This window comes from Pseudophryne corroboree, chromosome 5, assembly GCF_028390025.1.
Source record: "Pseudophryne corroboree isolate aPseCor3 chromosome 5, aPseCor3.hap2, whole genome shotgun sequence".
NCBI lineage: Eukaryota > Metazoa > Chordata > Amphibia > Anura > Myobatrachidae > Pseudophryne > Pseudophryne corroboree.
This window is the reverse complement of record NC_086448.1, coordinates 511,713,922-511,727,021: the sequence shown is the minus strand read 5'-3', so window position 1 is coordinate 511,727,021 and position 13,100 is coordinate 511,713,922. Positions and strand designations below refer to the sequence as shown.

Here is a 13,100-nt window from a genome sequence, read left to right as displayed (position 1 = left end):
ACTGGGGACATTTTGTGTATCTGGCACTCTTGGGAGTATTAGGTGTATATAGCACTACTGAAGGGATTACGTTTATCTGGCACTAATGGGGGCATTATGTGTATCTGGCACTACTTTGGGCATTGCGTGTATCTGGTATTACAGGGGGCATTAAGTGTAACTAGCACTATACTGGGGGCATTACGTGTAGGGAGCACTACTGTGGGCATTATGCGTAACGCTGCCAATTGTGTGTGTAGATTGGGGGTGACAATACGGTGTATATATGTATAATTTGATAACATAATATACAGTTGTGAGGCCACACCCACTTTCTCAGGCACGCGCATTGGGGGGGGGCTTAAAAAAATCTTGCTCAGGGGGCTAGTAGCCCTGGAGCCAGCCCCGAGTATCAGAGCCAGATTAACACACCCATTTATGAACCTGATGGTTCATGTGGGCATTACATTAGACTGCAGGGGGGAGCCGGCCAGCATGTATACATACATCATTTATTTTTATTTTTTTTGCATGGAGGGTGTATAGTCACGCCCCCTCCATTTGGCCATGCCTCTTCCTTGTACCAGGGTCTGCCAGAACTGTCAGCCCCCTTGGCCATAAGACCCTTGGGGGTCATTCCGAGTTGATCGTAGCTGTGCAAAATTTAGCACAGCTACGATCAACTTTCCTGACATGCGGGGGGACGCTCAGCACAGGGCTAGTCCGCCCCGCATGTCAGTCTGGCCCCCCTCGCAGAAGTGCAAAGGCATCGCACAGCGGCGATGCCTTTGCATTTCAGGAGTAACTCCCGGCCAGCGCAGCTTTAGCAAGCTGGCCGGGAGCTACTCCTCGCTCCCTGGCCCGCAGCAGCTGCGTATGACGTCACACAGCCGCTGCGGCCTGCCCCCCGTTCGGTCCGGCCACGCCGTTTCGCCCCCTCCCGCCCATCGATCGCCTCTGCCTGTCAATCAGGCAGAGGCGATCGCTGTCCTGCCACGATCGTCGGCCGTGCCGCATGTGCAGGCGCACGAAAGGTGCCGGCGCATGCGCAGTAGGAACCCGCTCGCTCTGCTGCGTGAAAACGCACAGAGCGAACGGGTCGGAATGACCCCCCATGTGCAATAGTTTAGGATTTGACAAATGTATGGTTTAGTGTGAAAATGTAAATATGATGAGCTTTGGAATTGACCCGAATGTGTCTCCAGACAGGGAGATCTATGAAAACAAAGATGATAAAAACAGCTACAGTATCTGAAGCTGAAACATATACTTAAAACCTACAGTAGTCTGTGTGTATCCACAAGTGATTAGTAAAATACTGTAAAAACGTATAGAAAATGGAAAAATGACATTTATAATTGACGACAAAACTTATTTTTAGAATACAAAATTTTTTTTTTTTTTGGTACATATTATGAAAATCCACCCCCTCTAGAAACCAATATTTTTCTGCGACTTTTCTTGCTATCACATGTAGAGTGACAGCATTGTGGTAAAACTGTGGCTATCAAACATAATCACAAAATTGCACACATTGTGAAAGCATGTCTACGTAATATCCTGTTGTTCTCGGTAAAGAACACCCTTTATAAATGAATGGCAGTCAGTCTCCTTGGAAATCCGTGTTAACATTAACATTGTGCAGTACACACCCATTTGCTCATGTCTAAAGTGTAAGAAGTCAGTTTTCTGAGTAACATTCCAGACAAATCCCAGTACCACAACAATAACTAAACCACACTTGTTTTATTATAATCCTGGGAAAGGCAGACCATTCCCTGCTACAGGGGAATATGTGTGCTTTACTAATCGTCAGGCTCTAATTACAATACAATGGCTCCTTGAGAAAGGGAAAATGAGGAATTCTAGTACAGGAAGGAAAGCTTCCTGTGCTTTTAGGGAATAGATGTCCTACTGTACATGGGAAGAGAGATTTGTATCCCTTAATTACACTGAAGATGAGCACTTTCTGTGTATTGAGTATCACAATTTAGAATTGTTATAATATGTTAGAATTCAGAATAGAACTGACATACCATAGTGGGGTCATCCATCTGGACACAATCAAAAGTTTTTTCACAGCCTTTCACCTCTCTGAGAAATTCACCGCTTCAAATATATTCAACATGTTTTAAGCCTTTTTACTACTTTTACCACATGCTCATAATATGCTGTAGATACAGGAAACCACTATTTTATTGTGTGGGCCACTATAACTAATGAATTAAAATTGCCCTATGTGCAGATCAATTAAGGGAGAAAAGAAAACGTGTACAGTTATGTGTATCATTGGCAGGACAATGAGTTAGTTCCATATTGCAGCAATATAGAACACATTTTAGGTCTTAATTCATTGACTTGGGCTGCGACTGGCAAAAATCCTGCTGCTGCGGAGGTTTCCTCTCCCTCACTGACAACCTAACGCTGCCAGTAATATGTGCATGCGCAGCCGTCGGTCACCCATGAGCATTGTGGGAGCTCTTGCAAAGCAGATCCCCCATTGGTGGGTCCAAGATGCGGGGGGGGGGTACTAATTATCCTGGCCCAAGCTTGTTGGAGAGGCCCAGCGGGGGCCTGGCACAAGTCAGTTGTTGTTGAAAGAAGAAATATACCCCGTGCAACTGCTGATGCCCCTTGTGCAATCGCCAGTTTTTTAGAGTTGTGGCCGAGCCTTCTTGGATTTGGCCACGTCCCCCTCAGTATTCGGGCCCAGTGTTATCTAGCAGCCGAATTTGACCCACCTTGCTTCTCCACATCAGGATATGGAAACTGCCATGAAAGAAAAAACTAGAAATCTGTGATTTATCTGAGTAAGACCTATTACTAAAAAGAAGGAAACAGTGATACAGTAGCTCCTTCTTTGGGGAAAAAAAGGGATTATCCCTTCTTCATTCATATACAGTATACAGACACCTTAACAAGATTACAATTTGATGCAGTATGCTGTTGTAACAGACTGTCCAGTGCCACAATCCTACTAGCATCAATTCTATTAGCGTGCTACAGCAGATTGATATAGACTTGCAATGAATAAATAAAGTACATTTCCACTGAACAGTCACAATCCATTGTGGTTTACTTGATTGTAATGTGGACTTTACTCTGTTTCACAAAATGACACCTGAACAGTGGAGAAATAGTCCTGCTTTATTACACTGCAATGAACCCTGGGGTCAGTGGGGGCAATATAAACATCTGCTTTACCAGACTGATCTGTTTTAGAGATCTGTACAAACCATACCTCTGATGTAACAATGGTGTATAAAGGATCATTTAGGACAGTGGTTCCCAAACGGTGTGTCGTGGCTCCTTGGGGTGCCGCGGGACACTTGCAGGGGTGCCTCGGGTTGGTGTTCCAGAACCAATTCAAATTCTGCATGGTCAATGTAAAAAGCAAAACCAGTGTTAATGGCTGCCATTCATAAAATATATTGACAATCAGATGCAAATCTTGTCCCTCACCACATAAGCTACCCTAAAGATGACCTATAAAGACAATTTACATAATTTAATATTTCTTTCTACATTTTTCAATAAGAAACTATTGGCTTAGGGGTGCCGTGCAAAAAATTCTGATACGCTAGAGTGACGTGATTCAAAAAAGTTTGGAAACCACTGATTTAGGAACATGCAACAGTGCATCACTTTAGTGGGGTGTGGATCATAGGGTCAACCACATTTAGGTCGACAGTCATTAGGTTGACTACTATTGGTCGACAGTGACTAGGTTGACACAATCATTAGGTCGACATGGAAAAAGGTCAACATGAGTTTTAAAAAAAAAATTGGTGTAGTTTTCTTCATAAAGTTACCGTGAACCCCAGTTAGTGCACCATGTCCCCTCGCTTCGCTCGCCATGCTTCGGGCAAGGTGCCTTGCTCTGCTACCGCTGCGCTCGGCACAGGTTACTATTCCCAATCGTAGTCCATATGGATCGTAAAGTATGAAATAGTTAAAAAAATGGGGGGAAAAGTGAAAAACTCATGTCGACCTTTTCCCATTATCGACTTAGTACATGTCGACCAATAGTCCATGTCGACCTAATGCATGTCGACCAATAGTGGTCGACCGAATGCCTGACGACCTAAGTGTGGTCGACCTAGAGACCGGATATCCCTTTAGTGCATTCTCCCTTTCTCCCTGCAAAATGAGAAATCTTCCGCTTATTGTCAATTTTCTTATATTTTCCAAAACAGTTTTTGTATGATATAGCTGCATTTTATACAGACTGGAACAATTCTAGGCATCAAATACCCATGTAAAAAAAATGGGATCTGGTCTCTAGGTCGACAGTAACAAGGTCGACAGTGTTTCTAGGTCGACAGGGTATCTAGGTCGACAGGGTATCTAGGATGACATGAGTTTTTCACGATTTTTTCTTTTTTTGAACCTTTTCATACTTAACGATCCACGTGGACTACGATTGGAATGGTAATCTGCCCGAAGCGCCATGCGAGGGGACACGGTGCACTAATTGGGGTTCCCGGTCACACTAAGAAGAAATCGACACCAAAAAAACATAAAAAACTCATGTCGACCTAGACCCTGTCGACCTAAAGACCCTGTCGACCTAGAGACCGTCGACCTAGTTACTGTCGACCAATAGTGGTCGACCTAGACACTATCTACCTTCCATACCACACCCCAAAAAAATATTAAAGCACAGTAATGTGAAACGTAATATAAAAAGTAAACAGTATTTTAGATGAACACCCCAAAACAGTAACTTAATGAAAACAGAGGATGTTCCCATTCCCAAAGTAGTATTTGTTCATGTTTTTCCCTTTCCATAATGTGCATTTCCAGCTGTATCCGCAATCCAGCAAAACTAGCATTAATGAGGGCAATTCTCAAAAGGTAGTCATGTAAAGGTAGTGATGAAACATTTTCATAAGTAACATGCACATTGGGTTTGGGAATAAAAACATTGAAGTTATGTATTAAACTGAGGGTGTGCTGTGGGTGTGTAGGCGGAATTGCTGGCTATTCAGAGGTACAGTGTGCACTTCACTTTTGCACCAAGTATAGGGCTATAAGTATGCGTGCTGATAGTGGTGATGGCTACCTTCAGAAGAAAGTTAATAGGGACAGTGTGGCCACATAAACAGTATGCAGCCAAATCTGAAAACAGCTGAAGATCCAAATTTATTTCTAATCATGCAATGCGGCCACATCTGTGTCTGACTATTGTTCAAATCAGGCTCTATATTCTCTCAGTGGACCCCCTAGCTGTGGGTTGTCTATTCACTCTCAATGTGTATCCTTGGCCCATCTTCCCTACTTTCCTCCCATGGCTTACACTGCGCCAAGCTGTCCCCGGAGGAGGCAATATGAATCCTGAATTGCAGTGGTCTTTGCTCATTTATCTGCCTTGACCCCTTATTTATTTTCCTGCATAAATCCGACTCAATTTAACCCTCCACGTTAGTCTTGCCACTTCAGTTTGCAGCTCTGTGTACCCACTATGTGTCTGTCTGAAAATATAGACTTGTATGTGTACCTCTCTCTTCTTGCATTGTGTCTCTGCCCCACTCGCCATGTGTGCATTTGTCCCATTACCATGTGTGTCTCTGCTCCACTCACCATTTATGCCACTGCCCCCCTCACCTTGTGTATCTCTGACCCCTCTTTATGTGCACCTCTGACCCCTCTTTATGTGTACCTCTGACCCCTCTCTGTGTACCTCTGTTCCCTCTTTATGTGCACCTCTGACCCCTCTAGATGTGTACATCTGACCCCTCTCTGTGTGTACCTCTGTTCCCTCTTTATGTGCACCTCTGACCCCTCTCTATGGGCCTAATTCAGAGTTGATCGCAGCAGCATATTTGTTAGCAGTTGGGCAAAACCATGTGCACTGCAGGGGGGGCAGATATAACACGTGCAGAGAGAGTTAGATTTGGGTGTGGTGTGTTCAAACTGAAATCTAAATTGCAGTGTAAAAATAAGGCAGCCAGTATTTACCCTGCACAGAAACAAAATAACTCACCCAAATCTAACTCTCTCTGCACATGTTATATCTGCCCCCCCTGCAATGCACATGGTTTTGCCCAACTGCTAACAAATATGCTGCTGCGATCAACTCTGAATTACCCCCTATGTCTACCTCTAACCCCTCTTTATTTATACCTCTGACCCCTTTCTATGTGTACCTCTCTAACCCCTTGTCATGTGTCTCTGCCACCTTTTCTATGTGTACCTCTGCTACACCCTCCATTGTGTGTCTGTATAGCCTTTTTGTGTATCTTATGCTTTCTTTCAGCACCTATTTGTCTGTGTTCCACTGTTTGTTTTTTCATTTTCTCTCTGACTCTGCAATTGTTTGTGTGCCTGTCTCCTTTGCATGAAAATCTCCCTTTGTCCCCTCTTAATCACTTAACTGGCATTTTCCCCCCCAAAAAACGCTCATAAATTGTTGGGTTTTTTTATGAGTAAATTAGGTGAAGAACATGAACCTTATCCAAAATGATTTTAGTTAAAAAAATAAAAATGAAATAGTTTTTCCCCACAAACATCTGTCGACACCATCGGAACAGCGACCATTGGGACTTTCCTTTTAACAGCGGGAACAGCCACCAGGGACACAGAAGGTGATTGGGGGTGTGGGGGGGTTGATTTATACTCCCCCAACGGCTTCAATTGTCTGAAGCTGCCAGGTGGGAGGTCCTACCGTGTTGACTGATCAGCAATGATTGTCAGCATGGCAAACACTGGGGGGAGGGTGCAGGAACTCAGAGGAACCTTCCGATCCCTGTGAAAGCAGCAGCGGAGGGAAGTTTCCCTTCCCTGCCGCTGCTAACACAGTTTATCTGACTGGTCGCATCCTGTGCGACCAGGTCAGATAAAGCACTTGCTGATGTGGTCGCATCTGATGCGACCATGCCAAGTAAGTGGTTAAACCATCTCTGCCCACTTTTATAAGAGCATGTGAAACAATATTTTGTTTTTGGGACATGACTATTTAAATTAGATAGAGTGGTAGAGAGTACATATACACAGCAGTTCTATTACTACTACTGCTATTTTTACCTTTTATATTGCTGACATTCAGTGAATTGTACTATGTATTTCTCACACCTCATGTGGTTTATTTCTTTTTCTGCTCTTTTTTGTAAAATACAGTGGGAATACCATTTTCACCATTTGGGAGCATCTACTTTTTTTTACACGAGAGAGAGAGAGAGAGAGAGAGAGAGAGAGAGAGAGATGCTTGTTTCATTGTTTTGTACTGATACTGTGTTTTAACATGATTACTTTATTTACATACTAGAATTCTGTTATTGCTATTAGACATATCCAAATCTTGAGATCTCTGATTTGAGGTCTTCATTTGGTGTTATAGCATCACAACAATTGATACATTGCCTTCCTTTTGCTTGACAAATAATAAGGGGGATATTTATTTACTAAGCCTTGGAGAATGATAAAGTGTAGAGTGATAAACTACCAACCAATCAGCTCTTAAATGGCATTTTTCATACACAGCCTGTAACATGGGAGTTAGGAGCTGATTGGCTGGTACTTTATCTCTCTCCGAAGCTTATCACATCTCCTTATTATAGTCTTACAAATGTATATGTGTATATCTATGACTTTCTGTAGAGAACGTGATGCCATTTTATATTTGCATCAACAGTAGAATCATTACATTATCAATTAATGTATTAATTATTTTTAGTATTATTAAGGAATATTATGACATTTGCCTTTGCCTACATTAGGGGTTTAGCCTGCTGTAAATGAAATAAAAAACTATTGCACTAAAATAAATAAAAATAACTTTTACTGGGTCTTGTGGTTCCATGGCAGCAAGAGTATCATAAAGCCCTTAATGCTACTGTAGTAAATAATATGACACATTGGGGGAGATTCAAATAATTGCTATGGAATCTTGCACAATGTGTGCTCATGTGCAGCCATGTACATTGCAAGTAATTATGGGAGATAGACCTTGCTCATTTTTTGCTCAAAAGTATTATTGCCTGATTAAGCCATGATGTGTTAGCTCACAAGGCCCTGATGGAAGGCGTGAGCAGGTATAAGCATTGACTGCTGCATTGGGGCTGAACAATGTCAATTGCAGGTGTGTAATTGTATAGCTCTTTAATCGGGAGAACATACTGCGCAACTAAACCTGTGGCTTATTGAATCTTGGGGGTCATTCCGAGTTGATTGCTAGCTGCCGTTGTTCGCAGCGCAGCGATCAGGCTAAAAAACGGCTTTTCTGCGCATGCGTATGCACCGCAATGCGTACGCGCATCGTACGGATACAAAGCCCGTTGTTGTTTTGCACAGGTTCTAGCGAAGTTTTCAGTCGCAGTGACGGCCGTAAGAAGATTGACAGGAAGGGGGCGTTTCTAGGTGTCAACTGACTGTTTTCAGGGAGTGTTTGCAAAAACGCATGCGTGTCTGAAAAAACGCAGGCATGGCTGGGCGGGTGTATGACGTCAAATCCGGACACAAATAGGCTGAAGTGATCGCAAGCGCTGAGTAGGTTCAGAGCTACTCTGAAACTGCACAAACTGTTTTTGCAGAGCTTGGCTGCACATGCGTTCGCACTTCTGCTAAGCTAAAATACACTCCCAAGTGGGTGGCAGCATAGCGTTTGCGTGCCTGCTAAAACTAGCTAGCGATCGATCAACTCGGAATGACCCCCCTTATCCTTAGTATTATGGGGGGTCATTCCAAGTTGATCGCTCGCTAGCAGTTTTTAGCAGCCATGTGTGTGTATGTTTGTCTGTGTATGTATAGACATATGGATGCACACACATATGTATCTATAGCAACTAGGCGACATGCTATAATGTGGTTTCATTTTTAAAAGCTCCTAGAAGTGCCAACCACTGTTTTTGCTGAATATATATACACACACAAACACACACATATTCATATATCTGTGTGTACGGAACCTCCCCCTCATGAAAGTCCTGCATTTGCCCCTGACGTGTGTGTATATCATTATCCTGTGTCTGTGTATGTATGCTACTGTTTGTGTGTGTCTTCTGTATGTACGTATGTATGTATGCTGTGTGTGTGTGTGTATGTATACTATGTGTGTGTATATGTATGCTGTGTGTATGTAAGCTATGTGTGTGTATGCTGTGTGTATGTATACTATGTGTATGTAATATGTATGCTATGTGTGTGTTTGTAAATATGCTGTGTGTATATACTGTATGTGTGCGCCGTGTCAGACTGGAGCATGAAGGGCCCACTGGGAGTATGCAGTGGTAGGGGACCATGATTAGAGGCGTGGCCAGCCTCCAAAGGGGATGTGGCCAGCCACCACAGAGGTTTGGCTAACCATTATAGAGTACCTGGTCTGGACTCCTTGATAATTTATATAGTAATTAATGCTAGTGCATGCATGATAATGTGCCAGATGAATGACAGCAATGTACTGTAGAGAATACTTCATAATCCTGTGCAGTATAAGGTAACATATGTATAATATATAATTCAAGTGCACAGTCTAGAACAGTGATTTTCAACCTTTTTTTACTCGCGGCACACCAAACAATATTTTAAAATTGCCAAGGCACACCATCAGTTCCCCACAGAAAAAAACAAAACACACACATTAGCCCTCACAGTAAAAAAAAAATCCACACATACATTGGCCTACACAGAAAAAACTATCACATTGCTCCCCACATAAATCATGTTGCCCTACATAAATCCTATTGCTCCACACATAAATCAAATCACATTTCTCCCCACATAAATCCTATTGCTCCCCACATGAATTATTCACATTGTTCCCCCCATAAATCCTTATTCTCCCCACATAAATTCTATTGAAATCCTATTGTTCCCCACAGGAGAAATAAAATGACAAATATTATCAGATGTCCCTCAGTGGTGGGGGTTCTTCATCGTGGAGTTCTGCGAATACTGAGCAGCAGGCGGTCAGGCAGGTGTGGATGTGGGCGGGCAAGGAAAGCTGTGTATGCAGGCGGGAACTGGAAGATGTGTATGCAGGCGGGTGGGCTGGCTGGGTGGTGAGAAGCGGCGGCCGTGACCTATGATATCACATCGTTTTCAAGGCATAGGTCATGGCCAGAGCCCGACTGATCCTCTAAGAAGAGCCCGGGCCAACAGTTCACTCTGAAGGTGCAGAAAGCTGCTCTGGCTCCGCGGCAAACCTTGCAACTGGTCGCGGAACACTAGTGTGCCACGGCACACTAGTGTGCCACGGCACACTGGTTGAAAAAGCCTGGTCTAGAACCTGATCCCTAGAGGAGGAGGGCCCCCCAGGCATATATATTTTGTGCAGAGAAATTTAGATTTGGGTGGGTTACTTTGTTTCTGTGCAGGGTAAATACTGGCTGCTTTATTTTTACACTGCAATTTAAATTTTAGTTTAAACACACCCCGCCCAAATCCAACTCTCTCTGCACATGTCATATTTGCCCCACCTGTACTGCACATGGTTTTACCCATTAGAAATCAATTTTGCTGCTGCGATCAGGTCTGAATTAGGCACACAGTCTCTTTAATGAACAGACCCCATCGGCAGGATGTAATGGAGTCCGAGATTGCAGAGGTGTAGGATGGCGGCTGATCTTGGACATTTTTTAAACACTTGCATTTGCACATTTTGCAAACACTTGCAAGGCAAAAACCATGACTTGTAAGTGATTATCCCTTTAAAAAAAACATCCGAGTTCATCCGGCATCTCGCACCTCCGCAATCTCAGACTCCATGACATCCTGATGCATGTATTGATTTGACCACAACTTCAAAAACATTCTTGAGTTGCTGGCAATGTGTTGTGATGTTCAGGCCGGAGCTAATGAATGTGCGTGACTGTGATCTATTCATTACCAATGCTCTCTTCCTGACCTGTGACAATTACCTAGAGATAATCATGACATGCTCATTGAGAATGGGTTTTAGTTTCTGATGACAACATGTTAAACAGGAAAATGTACCTTGTTGTGTAACTTATTTATGCTGGCCTGAAGTTACATGCACATATTTGTAATGCGTATCATTTTTTATTTCACAAGATTATTTTAAAATGTCATAATATTAGGTTATATAAAACTGATACATAAAGAGATTTTCTCCTTACAGGTAATTTTACATTATTGGATTGCAATGAAACTTTTACTAAATCCATTGTGTTTTCTTTGCAGTTTCAATTATTTCTGTATAGCATGGAGCACAGTTTATTTTTCTTGCATATGAGCCAAAGTTGTTGTCTGGATACAACCAGTCAACCATATCCAATGCCCCTGCAGGCCCCATTTGAGGGCCCCAGCTCTTCCTGTAATGTCAGGTTTCAGACTGTACTCATATTATACATTGTTACTTTATTGAATGGTCAGTCTATGGCCACACCCCTAAAGCATGGGTCCCTACCACTGCATTCCCCCAGTGAGCCCTTCGTACCCCAGTCTGACACTGGCAAAGAGCACAGCACAGTTGTGTCATATCACAGAGTAATGGAAGATTCATAAATCTGCCTGATTAAAAAAAAGATGTCTGACAAACACCCCCCCCCCCCCTGAAAACGTAAGCCTCCTTGCAGCATACTGCAATGGCAAACTTTTTTTAAGGAGTGAAATGGAAAGCTGAGCTTTCTGTGCTTCCATGAATAGCTCTCCCCATGCTACTGTGTGGGCAAGCAATATTCACCCTAATCAAGGGCACCGCTGGGGAGATCTGAGATTTCTCCATGGTAACACCTTCTATGAATAGGAGGAAGCAGTGAAAAGCTCTGTTATGACTAATAAAGGGCTTTTCACTGCTACATGAATATACCCTATAGGGGCCTGATAATTATAGCATAGAGCCCAACAAGCAATGATCTTTTATAACAATTTATGAAAGAGCTCTCGCAGGGACAGCATCACCGAAAAGCGACTATCACTATCGCTTCATAGCTTTTTCTGGCACTGCACATGACATATTGTGACACCCGCAGAATCATTCTCCAGACACTAATTGAAAGAAGAATTGAGGCTGCCAGGAGGGATCTCTGGTGAGAATACCCCCTGCAGATCGTATTAGCTAGCTCAGAGGAAGCTTGGTAGTAGGGGTCAAATATTGGGGAAGGGGGGGAGGATCTAAACTGCACACCCTACATAATAAGAGGTGCTACCATGCTGAGACTTGAGGTGCCACACGGAAAAAAAGAGAAAATGCAGCTGCACACTCCAAACAATAAGAACATTGGCATTCAGAACTATTATAATAAACTCTGCAATTTTACATGGAGTAAAATTGAGGTTTTTAGCATAATATTTTGCAGAATTTTTGGCCAAAAATTATGCTATGAACCTCAATTCATTCATCGCTGGTCCCCCGTCGCCTGTGCATGCAGGCCAATATGGACGATCTCGTCCATATTTGCCTGCACTTCTATGGAGCCGGGTGATGGGGGGAGTGAAGAAACTTCACTCCCCCCGTCACTGCAACCCCGCAGCCGGGTCGCCCATCGGCCGTGGATTGTGCAGTGTGTAGGGCCCATAAGGGGCACATTGTAGTTCCCATTAAAATAATGGAACATGCAGTCTGCACCATTACTTAAAGCCTAATTCAGCAGACATCTGCTGGAGGGGCTTATTAAATATCCTGACACCTAAATCATATGAAAAAAGCCATTTACACGTGATTTGAAAGTAGGGCTTGATAAATAGACCCCTTAGTAACATCATAAGAAATATACAGTATTTACAAGCCCACAAATTAAATCTAAAAATGAACAAATTAGTACCTAAGTAAATTTACCTTGATATGGCGGTGAATGAGATCTGCCAGTCCCAGGATGAACTTCCAAGGCCCTTAGGGGCCTCTCCTGTTTATGCTCGGTATGGAATATGAACAGTGAAATCCCAATGGAAAAGTGTTTTCCTACGATGACCTAATATCTCACTGTACTGTAAATCCCAAGTGGAGCTCCATTCATTTTAATGGGAAATTGAAATGAATGGTATTGTTTTATTAAGATATAAGTACAAAGTAGATCAGCATGCCCTGTCAACCTCAAAACTTTGACAATTCACAGCAGCAAACAGATGAATCAGTACACTAGTAGTAAAAGCCACAAAAGTGATCAAAGTGAGCACTGATGGCGAAAGATCACATGCACAACATGCCAGGAATCAAGTAAAGC

The 13,100-nt window shown here is 43.0% G+C and overlaps 1 long non-coding RNA gene across 1 annotated transcript; it reads right to left on the bottom strand.

Moving 5' to 3' along the window:
* Window positions 1–2,088: 2,088 nt before the first annotated feature.
* On the bottom strand, window positions 2,089–7,125 carry LOC134929163 (uncharacterized). The gene is made up of 3 exons (XR_010178342.1): window positions 7,006–7,125; window positions 3,221–3,352; window positions 2,089–2,748 (listed from the first exon to the last, which is right to left on the bottom strand). It is a non-coding gene; the product is annotated as an uncharacterized LOC134929163 (long non-coding RNA).
* Between the last annotated feature and the right edge of the window lie 5,975 nt (window positions 7,126–13,100).